Raw genomic sequence first — 16,837 nt, forward strand, 5'->3', positions numbered from 1 at the left:
GTGAGGAGCAGTCTTGAAACGAAATTTCTCAAAATGACCTGTGAAATCCTAAAGGTACTCATTGGACTTTGGGCCCCTTAGCGCAGTTAGGGTGCAAAAAAGTGCCACACGTGGTATCGCCGTACTCAGGAGAAGTAGTATAATGTGTTTTGGGGTGTATTTTTCCACATACCCATGCTGAGTGGGAGAAATATCTCTATAAATTGACAATTGTGTGTAAAAAAAATAAAACAATTGTCATTTACGGAGATATTTCTCCCACCCAGCATGGGTATGTGTAAAAATACACCCCAAAACACATTATACTACTTCTCCTGAGTACGGCAATACCACATGTGTGGCACTTTTTTGCAGCCTAACTGCGCTAAGGGGCCCAAAGTCCAATGAGCATCTTTAGGCTTTACAGGGGTGCTTACAATTAGGCACCCCCCAAAATGCCAGGACAGTGAACACACCCCACAAATGACCCCATTTTGGAAAGAAGACACTTCAAGGTATTCAGAGAGTAGCATAGTGAGTCTGTGGCAGATTTCATTTTTTTTTGTCGCAAGTTAGAAGAAATGGAAACTTTTTTTTTTTTTTTTGTTACAAAGTGTCATTTTCCGCTAACTTGTGACAAAAAATAAAATCTTCTATGAACTCACTATGCCTCTCACTGAATACTTTGGGATGTCTTCTTTCCAAAATGGGGTCATTTGGGGGGGATTTGTACTATCCTGGAATTTTAGCCCCTCATGAAACCTGACAGGTGCGCAGAAAAGTCAGAGATGCTTGAAAATGGGAAAATTCACTTTTGGCACCATAGTTTGTAAACGCTATAACTTTTACCCAATCCAATAAATATACACTGAATGTTTTTTTTTTTATCAAAGACATGTAGCAGAATAACTTTCGCGCTCAAATGTATAGGAAATTTTACTTTATTTGAAAAATGTCAGCACAGAAAGTTAAAAAAGTCATTTTTTTGACAAAATTCATGTCTTTTTTGATGAATATAATAAAAAGTAAAACTCGCAGCAGCAATCAAATAGCACCGAAAGAAAGCTGTATTAGTGACAAGAAAAGGAGGTAAAATTCATTTAGGTGGTAGGTTGTATGACTGAGCAATAAACCGTGAAAGCTGCAGTGGTCCGAATGGAAAAAAAGGCTCTGGTCCTTAAGGGGTTTTATGACTGCAGTCCTTAAGGGGTTAAAAGAGTTATCAGGCATTTTTAATGAAATAAGTGCTACTTACCCGGGGCTTCCTCCAGCCCCACGCTCCCAGCATGTCCCTCGCCGCAGCTCTGCAGTCAGCTATTCGCTGCCGTTGCCTCCCAGTCCCCGGCGATGGCACCAGTCCGACCTGGATGTCGGCCTGTACTACGCCTGTGCGAGCAGCACTGTCAATCACCGCCACGTGGACCGGAGTGTACTGCGCAGGCGCAGTAGTTCTGCGTCTGCACAGTACGCTCTGGTCCATGTGGCGGTGATTGACAGCGCCGCTCCCACAGGCGCAGTCGGCCTGACGTCATCGCCGGGGGCTGTGAGGCAGCAGCAGCGAACAGCTGACTGCAGAGCTGCGGCGAGGGACATGCTGGGAGCTTGGGGCTGGACGAGCCCTGGGTAAGTAGCACTTATTTTCATTTTCAAAAAAAAAAAGCCTGATAACTCCTTTAAAGAGAATCTGTATTGTTAAAATCACACAAAAGTAAACATACCAGTGCGTTAGGGGACATCTCCTATTACCCTCTGTCACAATTTCGCCGCTCCCCGCCGCATTAAAAGTAGTCAAAAACAGTTTTAAAAAGTTTGTTTATAAACAAACAAAATGGCCACCAAAACAGGAAGTAGATTGATGTACAATATGTCCACACATAGAAAATACATCCATACACAAGCAGGCTATATACAGCTTTCCTTTTGAATCTCAAAAAATCACTTGTGTGTTTACCTTCTGTCCCCTTCTTCTCTCATGCACTGAACATTACAGGCTTCCTGCAGACAGCTCTGCCTGTGCCTGTGTTTGTAATTCCTCATTATGTGTCAGCCAGCTACTTTCACAGCCTAACAGAGGAGGATTTTTATCCAGCTCTCTTCTATCACTGATAGCAGAGAAGCTGCTGGCTTATGTAAATAAAACACACACTGGAGTCGGCATAGAGGAAAAGACCAGCACGGAAGAGTTGGCAGCCTTCCAGACACAGGCCGACAAGTCTGACAGGGGAAAGATACATTTATTTATTACAGAGACCGTGATAGTACAAAGTGCTGCAGTGAGCCAGAACAGATTAGAATAGGTTTAGGAACTTGTAGGATGGTAGAAAAAACGTTGTAATTTTTGTTACAGAGTCACTTTAAGGTTAGGCATCAGACACAGACAGGTAGATTGTGCGGAGAAATAGGGTTAGGCATCAGAGTGTGTGTGTGTGTGTGTGTGTGTGTGTGTGTGTGTGTGTGTGTGTGTGTGTGCGCGTGTGTGTGTGTCTGGGGCTGTTAGTCATCACAATTTGAAGATTTGCACACAAGAAAGATATGGCTTTGGGCTGGGGATGGCGTGAAACGGGCCTCTAGTTTGTGTTGTCCCCCCAGGCCAAAAGGTTCCAGTCCTCCCCTGTGGAATGGCCTAGTCAGTCTCCGGACCTTAATCCAATAGAAAACCTATGGAGGGAGCTCAAGTTAAGAGTTGCACAGAGACAGCCTCGAAACCATAGGGATTTAGAGATGATCTGCAAAGAGGAGTGGACCAACATTCCTCCTAAAATGTGTACAAACTTGGTCATCAATTACAAGAAACGTTTGACCTCTGTGCTTGCAAACAAGGGTTTTTCCACTAAGTATTAAGTCTTTTATTGTTAGAGGGTTCAAAAACGTATTTCACTCAATGAAATGCAAATCAGTTGCTATGTTTTATTTAAGGTTATTTTTTCGATTTTCCTTTTGATGTGCTATCTGCCACTGTTAAAATAAACCTACCATTGAAATGATACTGTTCTGAGACTTTTCATTTCTTTGTCATTGGACAAACTTACAAAATCAGTGAGGGGTCGAATAATTATTTCCTCCACTGTATATGTGCTCTTGCCTTTGTGTGTAGATCTCCTAGGTGACTGGCGTAGACCTCAGCGTAGTAGCCAGTCACAGTTCCTGTAGGAGGGAGGAGAAGGGTGAGACGATACACAAAACATCAGCTCCATGTGTTGTAACCACAGCAACAGCTGTAATCAATGCTGCAGCTGCACTCTATAGCCAAAACTGCCACTTTGCTAACCCAATGGGTTTGGGAGAGAGCACAAAATGATGTGCATTACAAGGGGTTATAAAAGCAACTCGAAAATAGACAACAGGAAGGGAGAAATTCTCTTTAAACCTAACCAGTAATTCTCTGCAGTATTTTTAACCTGACTTTAAAGTTTACTTGTCAGTGCCAGTCTCACAGGGTGTATTAAACTATGTATGGCATGGCTTACCTTCCTCCCCGATAGTGATAGCAACAAGTGCTGCTCAGGTAGTAAGGCTGCATAGCAGATCCAGGGCACCAAGGATAAGAGGAAAGCGCAATGCAGTGGATAATTGGTGTGGCCATGAAAGGATGTGCGCAGAGCCTACTGTAATATAACACTGTCACTCAAAGCGAGTGGGCCAGAGTTTCCTCCCAAGACACAGCTGGGCGGAGTGACCCTAAAGATAAAACGTTTACCCCCCCTTAATAAATCAGAGTTTCCCCACATGATGTGGTGGTACATGAGATTCACATCACATATGTGCAGCCAATAAATTTGCAGACACTGCGTGATATCATCATCTCAATATGGACCAAAATCTTAGGTAAGCCATGCAGAATTAAGACAGATCTGAAGGCAAAAAGGTGTCCAACTCAGGACTAGCAAGATGTACCCAATAAAACGGCTCGCAATCTGTATCTATTTTCCTGTTGTGTTTCTTTTGGTTCATGTATTAGCATACCATTTAGCAATCACGAGCCCCCCAAAGAATCAAATGCAGCAGTCAGCCAACATATGAATTATACAAAAAATTATGTCTACATTTGAAATGCAGCAATTATCACAATCACACCCACATATGAAATGCAGCAACCATTACACCCCGTATGAAATGCAGCAAATATTCCTCATTTGAAATGCAGCAACAATTACACCCTGTAACGATTGTGGAACTTTCTCCGTGATCAGCGCACAACGTGTGTGCTGACACGGCGGAAATCCTCCACAAGCGTGTAATTTTGCAGGCACCCAGCAAAAGGTGCTACGCACCCGTAGAGGGAAAATTCCTGTCGGCAGATGGCGCTGGGGAGTGCAGAGGAACCAATCCTCTGTACCTCCACAAATGCCAGACAGGAATTGTACGAAGCGCAGAACGCAATCGCAAGAGAGGCGATTGCGAATGAGATGAGCAAAGGGACAGGTTGTATGTGTGTGCGCCAATCCAGTCGCCACCCCGCGACCGCGCACACACAACAGCAGATATGAAATAGGAACGCGGTCGCCAGAGGTGCGATCGCCAGACGTGACACAAGGCAGATCAGAATAGAATACGAGGGTAGCAAAGGCACAGCAAATAAAACAATGAGGAGATACGGAAAATAACAAACGCTAGCTAACCGCGAACACCGCACTCATTCGCAACAGTGCACGCGGTTATGCGCGGTCTCCACGTGATAAGCACAATAGAGACAAGCACGCCTAACTAACCATTAACAGACAAACATGAAACAGAGGACGCGAGCGCTTGCTTAACGGTTACCTCACCGAGCCTCCAGCAAGCGTAGCAGACAAGACAGACACACGAAAACAGGGACAAGTGAGAGATAGGATCCACAGCACTAGCGAAAAGTGGCTAGCGCGATCCAGGTACAGAGTAGCAGAACAGAAGGATCCCCAGCGCCAGCGAAAAGTGGCCAGCGCGATCCCAGAAGACAGAACAGAAGGATCCCCAGTGCTAGCAAAAAGTAGCTAGCGCGATCCCAGGAGACAGGACAGAAGGATCCCCAGCGCTAGCGAAAAGTAGCTAGCGCAATCCCAGGAGACAGAACAGAAGAGATAGCTGGTAGCAACCGCTGCACCAGCTATACTCCAAGAACAGAGATCAGAACCATTTCCTGTCGACCACCATTGGGACTGGACAATGGCAACAGGCAAGACAAGACAGAACAGGAAATACAGATAATACAATCCTAACTGCACTAGGGAAATCTGCCTAGCGCAGATTCAGGAATTACTCTAAGCTGATGTTCAAACAGAGAGCAAGGCTGACACCCCACCAGGAGTGTTACATAGGACGAAATCCTTATGAACAGCGAAGCATTGTGGGAAAGACATAGTACTTATAGTACATGCCTCCAATGAATGTGGCCAGGCAATTTGCATGACAACGTATGCAAATTCCTCTGCAAGCACAAGCTGCAAAACTGACAGAAGCTCCTCTTTCCAGAGTCCTGCAGCATGCAAATCAAAACAATGGTCAAAAAGCTGCCTGCCTGCACAGGCAGCTGAGCAAATCATCACACACCCCATACAAAATGCAGCAACAATTACACCCCATACAAAATGCAGCAAACATTACAAACAATATAAAAAGCAGCAAATGTTACCCCACAGAAATGTAATAAATGTTATGCACCCTATGAAATGCAGCAAAATTACTCCACATAAGAAATGCCGCAAACACCAAGCAGGGCCTCATTTTTATGTTCTATATTATTTTTTTATGTTCTATATTATTGTTCTATCTTATGTTTGAGATGTAGGGAATCCTGGAATCAGGATATCCCAAATCTTACAGATAATGATTGGCAGGAGGCGTTGCAAGCTGTCCCCTTAATGTCGGTCAATGCCACTCAATAATTTACACAACTTTAGATTGTCCACAGAACCCATTATACCCTAAACGATTATATTGTATGGGTCTGGTTTTTTACACCTGCTTGTCCCAGATGTGCTAGAGATCATGGGGATCTTGTCCATATGTTATGGAACTGTCCCAAACTCAGAAGATACTGGCATGGTATATTAGATATTATTGAGCAAGTGTTTGATATAAAGATTCCACGTATTATTCAGATCTGTGTATTGGGAGTGTTTGAAGATTGGAGTCTGTCAGATAACATTAGAATTGCAATACTTAGATCTTTGTTTGTGGCCAGGAAATTAATTATTCAAATGTGCAAGAGTGTCAACCCTCCTTCTCCTAAAATGTGGATTTTACAACTTAATGCCTCTTTAAAACTTGAGAAGGTTATATATGCACATCGGGGATCCCCTGATAAATTCCAGAAAATTTGGTGCAGATGGCCAACAGCACAGGATTATGTTGATCCTGAACTTGTAAGAGATCAGATTTTGGCTAATATTGGTATATCTGGAAGTTCAAACATTAAAGTGAACCTAATTTAAAAAAAAAAATGAGATGAACTCACCTGGGGCTTCCCTCAGCCCCCTGCAGCCGATCGGTGCCCTCGCAGCTCCGGTCCGATGCCTCTGGACCCGCCGGCGACGACTTCCGGTTTTGCCGTCACCGGCCGACAGGCATGGGAACGCGAGTAATTGTTCGCATTCCCAGCCTGTATATCGCCCCCTATGCTGCTATTGCGACCTCCTGGCCGCAATAGCAGCATAGGGGGCGATATACAGGATGGGAACGCGAACAATCACTCGCGTTCCCATGCCTGTCGGCCGTTGACGGCCAAACCGGAAGTGTTCGCCGGCGGGTCCAGAGGCATCGGACCGGAGCTGCGAGGGTACCGATCGGCTGCAGGGGGCTGAGGGAAGCCCCAGGTGAGTTCATCTAATTTTTTTTTTTTACTTTAGGTTATCTTTAAAACTTGAAATTCTGTATCTGATTATCTGCATGAAAATGTATAAAATGTATTGTATGTTATTATCTTGAAGCCCTGTCTGATGCCCTAATTGTATATTTTGTACATTGTATATTTTGTGACCTCAATAAACTAAGTTTTTTTTATGAACAAAAAAGAAATGCAGCAAATATCACCTCTAACATATGAAATGTAGCAAACATTACCACCAACATATAAAATGTAGCAAACATTACCCCCCAAATAAAATGCAGAAAACTTCAACCCAAGCATGAATTGCAGCAAATGTTACCCCCCCCCCCCATATTAAAAAAAAAAATACGCATTCACGCATACTCACTCTGAAGTGCCTCTCCTCTGGTGCAGCCTTTGTCCCATCAACCCCAGCGGCTCCATGCAGGGACGGTAGACAAGCGGAAAGCAAAGCTAACCAAGCCACAGCTATTAAACTATGCCTTGGGCTGAAGGATTCAACCGGAAGCTCCTGAGGCACATGTGTGATTTATGCCCTATAAACTACCAAGGTCTGACATCCAGGGCACAGTTCCAGAGTTCATCACATTTAAAAGACGGGTTGTTTTTTTCTTCATGTAATATTCCTTCGAATTGCGGACAATATGTGTAGAGTAGATACAACATCAGACCTTCACTTCACATCAAGAAATGCCTGACACGTGTTTCACGGCCAGCAGCCGCTTCCTCAGAGGCACATCGTATACAAAACATCTGTTAAAAACATATGCATCATGAATTGTATAGAAATAAGTGAAAAATAGGTGTAAAATAGGTGGAATTCTGGAGGTTTTCTTCTGGGTATTGAACAGGTCATATACAAGATGCACTGGTTGTTTATTTGACTATACTTGGGTTCACCTTCGGGTGAGACACATGGTGTGGTAGGCTAGTTTTTTAATATATGCACTATAGTTACCAGAGCAGGTCTGCACTGTGGTCTCTATCAGACGTATTTATGTTTGAGCTTTTCAAATGCTTCTCATTAGGCAACTATTACACACATGCATATTTTTGTATCGTTTTAGATTGCAGGTTCAAGTTCCCACCGTGGTAACTAATCACCACAGTAAACTAATTGCACAGGTTAACTTGAATGTGGAACCATAAGTTAAGACACTCCATACACTAATTTACCTCGTAAGATTTGAACACTGAACAGGTTCAACGCCCCAACTTGGCTGCCCAATCATAATTTAATCAGAATGGATAAACATCCAATTTAAAAATTCATAGCACCAAACATACAATCTTGTTTAAAAATGGAGGCACAGCAGTAGCTCAACAATCTTCTATATTTATCCAGGGCTCCAAATACAGCTGACAAGCCCCATTAGGTCTCCTCCCAGGTTAATAGCGCTCTCCTGTGGCTCAGTTTCACTGCAGAGTACTTATGGCAGTGGTGCACGAGAACCTGTTCTTCCACCTCCACCTCGGTCCCTGTTACCTGGTGGCACGTTATGCAAATATGCCCCGCAGAGTCATAGAGAACATGCACCTGCATGTACAGAGACTGCAGGATACAGGAGGGAGCACCGTGGCCTGACAAGTGGGTTCACTCTGGGGCGAGTACTCTGCAATGAAAAATGGTTTCCAGGGGTGAAGCAGGTAATTCCTTTGCCCACATGGCACTTGCGCTGTGCCCGATCTGGTCCTCCCAATAATATCACGGTAATTCGGGTGCCAACCATAACTGGAGCCCAGATTACGTGCACCAAGGAAGAAAATCTATAATTAGTAAGGGATTGGAATATATTTGTAATATTTCCAGAGATTACCTAGCAGTTTTCCGGCTTTTCCAAGCCCAAATGAAAAACAGGACAATACTATGTTGCTGTAGCGGTTGTCCATAGTGTGGATTTTAATAGCTGAAATTATTAAAAATCTAGTACTGGGGGGTGGCAGCACCCAAAAAAGGGTAGTGTAATGAAAAAAAAAAATAAGGGGGAGGGAGGTGTCCGTCACTCCAGATGTAAGAACCCAAACCACATGGTAGATTGTAAAAAGATTAATTTATTCAGCGTGATTAAAAAGGACCTTACATCTGGAGTGGTAAAGACACCTCCCTCCCAATTATTATTCTTTGTTTCATTACACTACCTATTTTTGGGCGCCTCCACCCCCAGTACTATACATTACATCTCCTTTGGAGGCATTCACCTTCCGGGTGTGGAGTTATCTACAACCAAAAAGGACCAACCAGGAGTGCGACCATCCAGTACCAGGGCTGGATTTACTACTGAGAGGCCTGTAGGCACAAGTGTTCTGGCACCCTAAACTCCACCTTGGAACAGGCCACACCCTTAAGTAAAAATATTCTGAACTTTAATCCCTGGCTTATCTCACTAACTGTCCTTAGAACCTTAAGGTGCGTACACACACACACACACACACACACACACACACACACACACACACACACACACATTACTGTAATGGACAGGTCAGTCAGACCCTCCCGCTCAGCGGATCGTTCAGAAACAGCCTTATCAGTCTGCCTGACAGACTGTACACACGCACTACTGTCGGCAGAACACCCGCCCAGCGGGAGGGTCTGACAGACCCGTCCATTACAGTAATGTGTGTACGCACCTTCATACTCTAATCTTTGTCTCATGTCACGATGATATGAGACAGTGATTACAGTGTAAGCTCCTGAGGTCAGTGATCTGAGGAGGAGGCGCCGCCTCTCCTACATAAGGTGCCTATAGGCACATGCCTACAGTGCCCTATGGAAAATCCGGCACAGCCTGGAATACCGAGCGCAGACAGTTATTTGCCCGTTGGCAATATACTGTATATGGTGGTTGCAGGGACTGCAACTCACCTTTGAGTATAAATACTCATACTACAATGTAACATCTAATACCCCACAATACTGCACCATAAGGCTCCTGGTCTCCTTGTCATACAGGTGACCATGGTATCCCCACAGTGACCACCTTTTCTACTATTAAAAATCTATGTGTATGTGTTGCAAGAATAGATTCCTTTCTGATCAGAGAGTTTTGAATCAACATGATACAATTTATTGGCAATTCAGCCTTCATCGGACTTGAATCCTGTATGCTGACAAGATGTTATACATGCATCATCAAAAGGGGATATAATTATTTTATTTTGCTAATACAGGTCTTTAAAGTGGACCTGAACTCAGAACTGCTTATCTGCGCTAAAAGAAATACAACATGACCTTTACAGTAAAACATTTGTTACAGCTGATACAAACCCTGAAATAAATCTACAGTGTGTCTACTACTTGCTTTCATGGAAGCAGACATAGGGTTAACATCCTGTACTTTCAAATGAGCTTATCTGCCATGGCAGTTACCTGACACAGCTGAGGGATCAAATTACAACTTGTGATTAGACACAGATGAAGGGGCATCAGACAGGCTAAACTCTCTAAATACATACAGGGTGCATTTCTCTTTGTTCTCCTTCTGTCCTGAGCAAGAGTTCAGGTCCACGTTAAGATGCCTTGATTGAAACAGAACATCCAAATAGAGTCTTGAGAGGATGCTAGCCAACTTATGACAAATGGATAAAGACCCTTTGTTTTTTCAGTCCTTACATAACTGAACCTCTGACTGGTACAGAGGCATCGTAAAAGGACAAGGACTCTCTGATCAGAGGAAACTATCTTTTGGGCACCAGGTGGCCATCTATGAATGTATAGCCACCTTAAGGCTCTGTTCCCAGTGGTCTGATGGTCTGCCATAGTTGGGCAGAAGCCCGGGTGGATGTGCTACTCCATGGGTTATATGCCTGCCTATATCCCACCTGCCCATGATTATAACGGACTGCACCGAAAGTGCAATTCATGCCAAGTGTGAACATCTATTTATTAAATCACTGTCAGATTAGCGATGGGAGGAGAATGGACAAAATCAATCAATCGTCAGCACTGAAGTCTATAGAGGATGTGTATAATGTATCCTGCAGCACCTGTTTGCAACTCTAACAACATCTGCCAACACTGAGTATGGGAGTATTTGCTGCTCCTATGCAGGGCTATAGGCTTGTTTTCTTTGTAATGCGAATTTTACACCTTTTTACACCTAAATCTTACATACTTCTGGTCAGAAAATCTATGTGGTGCCTGCGAGATCACTAGTATGACTCGGGGTAGTTAACTATCACTGCTCAGATTACTTATTTAAAGCCACATACATTCTACAGATGACATTAAATTATAAAAGGCCTAAATCAATACATTTTTGTTCTAGCCTTTATCGTTCAGCTTTTACATGTCCTAAATGGAGCAATAATGGTGATGTGCAGCCTGGCTGTGCACATTTCCTACTTACTGTATACAATATATAACATTATGCGCACCTTGTATAACCTAGCAGCCTTTCTCCCTAGCTGTGCAGGTGTGATGACTGAGAAGTCATGTGAGGCCTTGCTGAGAGCAGTGCTGTGTGGGGGAGGGGGAAGGGAGGATGTTCTCTTTCTGTATGCCAGGCTCTGCTGATGACAGGTGAACAAGCTCTCAGGAAGTACTGAGAGGGAGGAGGACTTTGATCTTTCAAAGATACAAACCTTACATTAACTAAGCAAAGCCATCTGAATGTCTGCAGTACATTCTGCTCTGCGCTATAGTTCATGAACAGCAGTTTTCACTATGATATCCACCACTTAACATAAATTGCAGGTCCATAACATAAAATACAAGCTTTTAAAGTGAACCAGAGGTGAAAATAAACTGACGAGAAACATTTACATGTATCCTCCCACTTCTAAAAATGACTTTAGATATCCCATGGTTTTATGTTACAGTAAATTTAAACATTTACAAAGAAGATTGAATATTTTACTGTCTTAATGGCAGTCTATTAAAGAACATCTGTAAAGGAAAAAAGTGGCCCTGGGGGGTACTTACCTCGGGAGGGGGTCGCCTGTGGATCATAATCACGTTTCCCCAGTTCTCCTCAGACAGCCCGATCCCGTGCAGGGACACCTGGACATAAAGAAAATCTCTGCTTCCCATTTGGGCTCTGGTGGAAATAGCTGATCCCGATCAGGTGTGCTCTATTGTGCAGGTACGAGGCGTCTCTAGAGCAGACCTGATCGGACTTGGCCATTTACATTGGAGCCCAAGCAGGAAACCAGTAGTGTGCTTGCCGACAAGCGACCAACAAGTAGATCTTGGGGTGGGGCCCAGCGCTGGATCCCCTCTGCTGCGGTGGACAGAGGAAGCCTCTTTAGGATCCAGAGGCTTTTCTCTCTCAAGGAAGATATCCCCCCTAGGGGCACGGTTAATTCACTACAGGTTTACTTTAAGGCTGTGTTCCCATTTAAGCTGATAAACATCCTTTTGTTAGTTCTCTACTCATTGCAAAACTGACAGTGAACAGATTTTATTTATAGGAACCGTTCACACTTGTCAGTCTGCAAATGAGCCACGATAATCCCAGGCAGGCGGATGGTTTCCCTTATAGCCTATGGTGTTAACGCATCTGCCCCAGTTGGACCACAGCGACCATCAGAGCAGACCCTACATGTACTGTCCACATGTAATCCATGCAAGTGGGAACAGAACTCGACTCCCAGACACATACATTAAAGTGGACCCAAATTAAAAGTACAAGATTTCAGAAATAAAATCTATTTTCTAAATTATAATAAATAGCAGCCTTTTTTCAGCTGCATGATGACAAATATAAAATATTTTACATTTATTGGAGGAACACCTCCCTTCCTTTCAAATTGCCGGGACAGAATCCGGCAAACTGGTGGAGTAGATGGTGTCCGGCAAAGGAGGATTTGCTAATGGCTGCCCCCAGTATAACCCTAGTTATGAAAAGTGAAGGGTGAAAAGCATGCACTGAAATGCTCATAGGCTTGAAGGAGTGTTTATTTATCTTTGTGTCAGAGTGGTGCAACTAAATATTTTAAATTCAAAAAAAAGTTTGGTTTGGGTCCGCTTTAACTATTGACCTTTTTCTAGCTCTCCCCTGCCCTCAGATGATGTATTGTGCCAGGAAAACTTTTGCTTATTAGTAAGGTTTTCTATATCTCCTATAGACATGAGCTGTCACTTGTATGCCTGAAATGTAACTCTGGCAACAAAATAAAAAAAACAGCCTGGTTATGAATGTTTTACACTGTACATACACATGTTTATCTCATATCACCTCGAGTACACTGTAAAGCAATGCTTAGCATAACTAAAATAGGTTTACCTGTACAGAAATGTGTTGTATGCGTGCCCTCAGCATGGATGTATGTTCTATCATTAAGGGTAGGCAAAGGACTGCAGAGACTACTTGTTAAATCAGTGGCAACCACCACTCAACATTACTCAAAAAATAAATTGACACCGCACCAGACATGGTATTTCAGCAGATCAGAGTTTATTGGGTGTTTACCATAACATATCACAGGTAGTCACTACACCCTCCTCACAGATGACTGGCTGATCGACTTGCTCCTGAAATGTAGAATCAACCCTGCCAGCTCAGCGCATCCCAGGGCTCTAAGTGGCTCTTTCAAAATCATTCTGCCCTAGCAACTGAATCTTCCAAGCAGGCGCGTACAAATACTTAGTAACATCTGAAATAAAGGAGAGAAAGAGAATCAGTACAGAGAAACACCACACACTAAACTATTAAGAGCAGTTTATAAAATACATGAATTCCTCTCTGATTCTCTGCATCACTGGGAAAGGGGAACCAGAATGATGCAAAATTGTTCCTCCACATTAGAAGCCGTAAAAGCCCTGGCACATTGCATTTTAAGATTATTATTGAAATTACAACATTTTGGGCCATAGATTTGTAAAAAATGGTAAGGTTTACACTAGAGTAACTCAAAGCAATAAAAAAAAAATATCCTAATTTCTAGGTGTTGCAGAACCATAAATTTGAAGCAGAAACAGTCTTGGAAATTAGTTTGATTACAATGGGAACATTAAAAGAGAAACTCCGACCAAGAATTGAACTTTATCCCAATCAGTAGCGGATACCCGCTTTTATATGAGAAATCTATTCCTTTTCACAAACAGACCATCAGGGGGCACTGTATGACAGATTGTGGTGAAACCCCTCCCACAAGAAAAGTTCGAACTTTTGTCAGTTTCCTGTCTGTGAACCTTGTTGCAATGTAGGAAATAACTTTACAGCTGTTTCCAACTGCCAAAAACCATGCAGCAGCTACATCACCTGCCAACAGTAAAATGTTCATTGGAGTTCCTCTTTAAACTACTTCCATTCTTACATTGATGCCAAGGACCCCAAAGCTCACAAACTTGGTCACTGACTGTATCAAGATTAGAAAAAGTGGCCGGACCCAACGACAACCATCTACATACCCAAGCAATGCCGGGTCTTCAGCTAGTGTACATATAAAAGCAAGACTATTGTCCAACTTAAAAGAATAAGAGTAAGCTTTCGGCTTTTAAGCGTTCTTCAGACTCAAATCCTGAAGAAGGAAGAATAGCCAAAAGCTTATTTTTTTAAGTTACCCAATAAATAGAATTATTTTGATTAAAAACGTTTTGCTTTTACCGATGGTTAACATGGTACAATCCTCTACTGTTATATACATATATAACCCATCAGAACAAAAATTGGCAGCATGCTGCAGTTGATCTGTTAATACCACCATTGGTGTTTGGAAGTTATTTGAGATCTCATCCTGGTTCATTTTAACAAAGATCAGGTGGTACACATGAAGCAGGTCATTTCGGTGCTCGATACCCGCCAGGCAGCGTGGGACCTGGGCACTTTCATAATGACAAAGCTATGTTGCCTCGTACATCTTGTCCAGCTGTAATTCGGGTGCCAGCATGTCACTCCAATGCTTCCTCCCAAATTTCAAGACCAACAGTATTAAAATAAATTTAAAGTGTAAGGGATATGGAGGCTGACATTAATTTCCTTTTAACAATGCCAAGTGCCTGGCTGTTCTGCTGATCCTCTGCCTTTAATACTTATACAGTGCATCTGGCAAGTATTTACAGAGCATCACTTTTTCAACATTTGTGTATGTTACAGCCTTATTCCAAAATGAATTAAATTAATCTTTTACTCAGAATTCTACACACACACCACCCCATAATGACAATGTAAAAAAATAAAGGTTTTTTGCTTATTTATTAAAAATAATAAACTGAGAAAACACATGTACATAAGTATTCACAGCCTTTGCCATTAAGCTAAAAATGGACGGTGGTAAAATCAGTTGAATAGACATGATTTGGAAAGGCACACACACCTGTCTTTATAAGGTCCCACAGTTGCCTGTTCAGGTCAGAGCACAAACCAAGCATGAAGTCAAAGGAATTGTCTGTAGACTGAGACAGGATTGTCTCAAGGCACAAAATCGGGGAAAGGTTACAGAAAAATTTCTACTGCTTTGAAGGTTCCAATGAGCACAGTGGCTTCCATCATCTGTAAGTGGAAGAAATTCAATACCACCAAGACTCTGCAAAAAGCTGGTCGGCCATCTAAACTGAGCAATTGGGGCAGAAGGGCCAGACAGGTAGGTGACCATCAGGGCTCCAGAGGTCCTCTGTGGAGAGAGAACCATCTTTGCAGCAATCCACCAACCCAGGCTTGTATGGTACAGTGGCCAGATGGAAGTCACTCCTTAGTAAAAAGGTACACAGCAGCCCACCTGGAGTCTGCTAAAGGCACCTGAAGGACTCAGACCTTGATGAACAAAATTCTCTGGTATGATGAGAATGATTGAACTCTTTGGTGTGAATGCCAGGCATCCCATTTGTAGTAAACCAGGCACAGCTTATTACCGGGCCAATACTATCCCTACAGTGAAGCATGGTGATGGCAGCCTCATGCTGTGGGGAGGTTTTTTTCAGGAGCAGGAACTGGGAGACTAGTCAGGATAAAGGGACAGATGTTTGCAGCAATGTACAGAGACTGGATAAAAACTTGCTCCAGAGTGCTCTTAAACGCAGACTGGGACAACAGTTCATCTTTCAGCATGGCAACGATCTTAAAGGGGCACTATTGCTAAAATCTTTTTTTAGACCCTTTAGTGTAAATATGAGTTGTTGGAGGATTGATCTTTCACATAAATCAGTCTTTTTGCAATGTATTTGCTTACTGATAATAAACATATAAAGGCATGCAGTCACACGTCAGTACTTTTACCTTCCCGACGCCAATGCAGCCTAAACCATTCTGTAATAGGGATGCATCTGTTTGTGGTTAGTGTGATGTCGTTATTTTACACCCCTCTGTCCATCTCGTTCCTTATTTCCCAACTTTGTAACTGCACGAATGAGCAGTTACTGTGCGCACAGCAGCCGCCGTAAAGTAAACTGAAGGACGCTGCCTCTCCGTGCAGCGTAAGATATTGTTGTGTGCGGCTGCGTGTGGAAGGCATACGCCAGCCCGGCCGCCAAGGACCCCCTGTTCCAGAGCTGGCAATGAAACGGACACCTATTGTCCGTTTCCTTGGTAACCTGACCGGCTTTCCGATCTGCGCATCTTACGCTGCACGGAGGAGAGGCAGCGTCCTTCAGTTTACGGCGGCTGCTGTGCGCACAGTAACTGCTCATTCGTGCAGTTACAAAGTTGGGAAATAAGAAAAGAGATGGATTGAGGGGTGTAAAATAACGACATTACACTAACCACAAACAGATGCATCCCTATGACAGAATGGTTTAGGCTGCATTGGCGTCGGGAAGGTAAAAGTACTGACGTGACTGCATGCCTTTATATGTTTATTATCAGTAAGCAAATACATTGCAAAAAGACTGATTTATGTGAAAGATCAATCCTCCAACAACTCATATTTACACTAAAGGGTCTAAAAAAGAAGATTTTAGCAATAGTGCCCCTTTAAGCACAAAGTCAAGATATTAAAGTAGTGGCTTTAGGGTAACTGTGAATGTCCTTGAGTGGCCTAGCCAGAGCCCAGACAAATCCGATTGAATATCTCTGGAGTGGCTGTGCACCAACACTTCCCATCCAACCTAATGAAACATGAGAGGGGCTGCAAAGAGGAATGGTCAAAACTGGCTAAGGATAGGCATGCCAAGCT

General features: G+C 43.2%; 1 long non-coding RNA gene across 1 annotated transcript in view; it reads right to left on the bottom strand.

Annotated features, from left to right (window-relative positions):
• LOC137561566 (uncharacterized) overlaps positions 1-11,222 on the bottom strand; it is an 83,517-nt gene extending 72,295 nt beyond the window's left edge. The window contains exons 1-2 of the long non-coding RNA XR_011030050.1: positions 11,162-11,222; positions 7,152-7,537 (exon numbers count right to left, since the gene is read on the bottom strand). This is a non-coding gene — a long non-coding RNA (uncharacterized lncRNA). The remainder of the gene's footprint in view (positions 1-7,151; positions 7,538-11,161) is intronic.
• Between the last annotated feature and the right edge of the window lie 5,615 nt (positions 11,223-16,837).

This window comes from Hyperolius riggenbachi, chromosome 3, assembly GCF_040937935.1.
Source record: "Hyperolius riggenbachi isolate aHypRig1 chromosome 3, aHypRig1.pri, whole genome shotgun sequence".
Taxonomy (NCBI): domain Eukaryota; kingdom Metazoa; phylum Chordata; class Amphibia; order Anura; family Hyperoliidae; genus Hyperolius; species Hyperolius riggenbachi.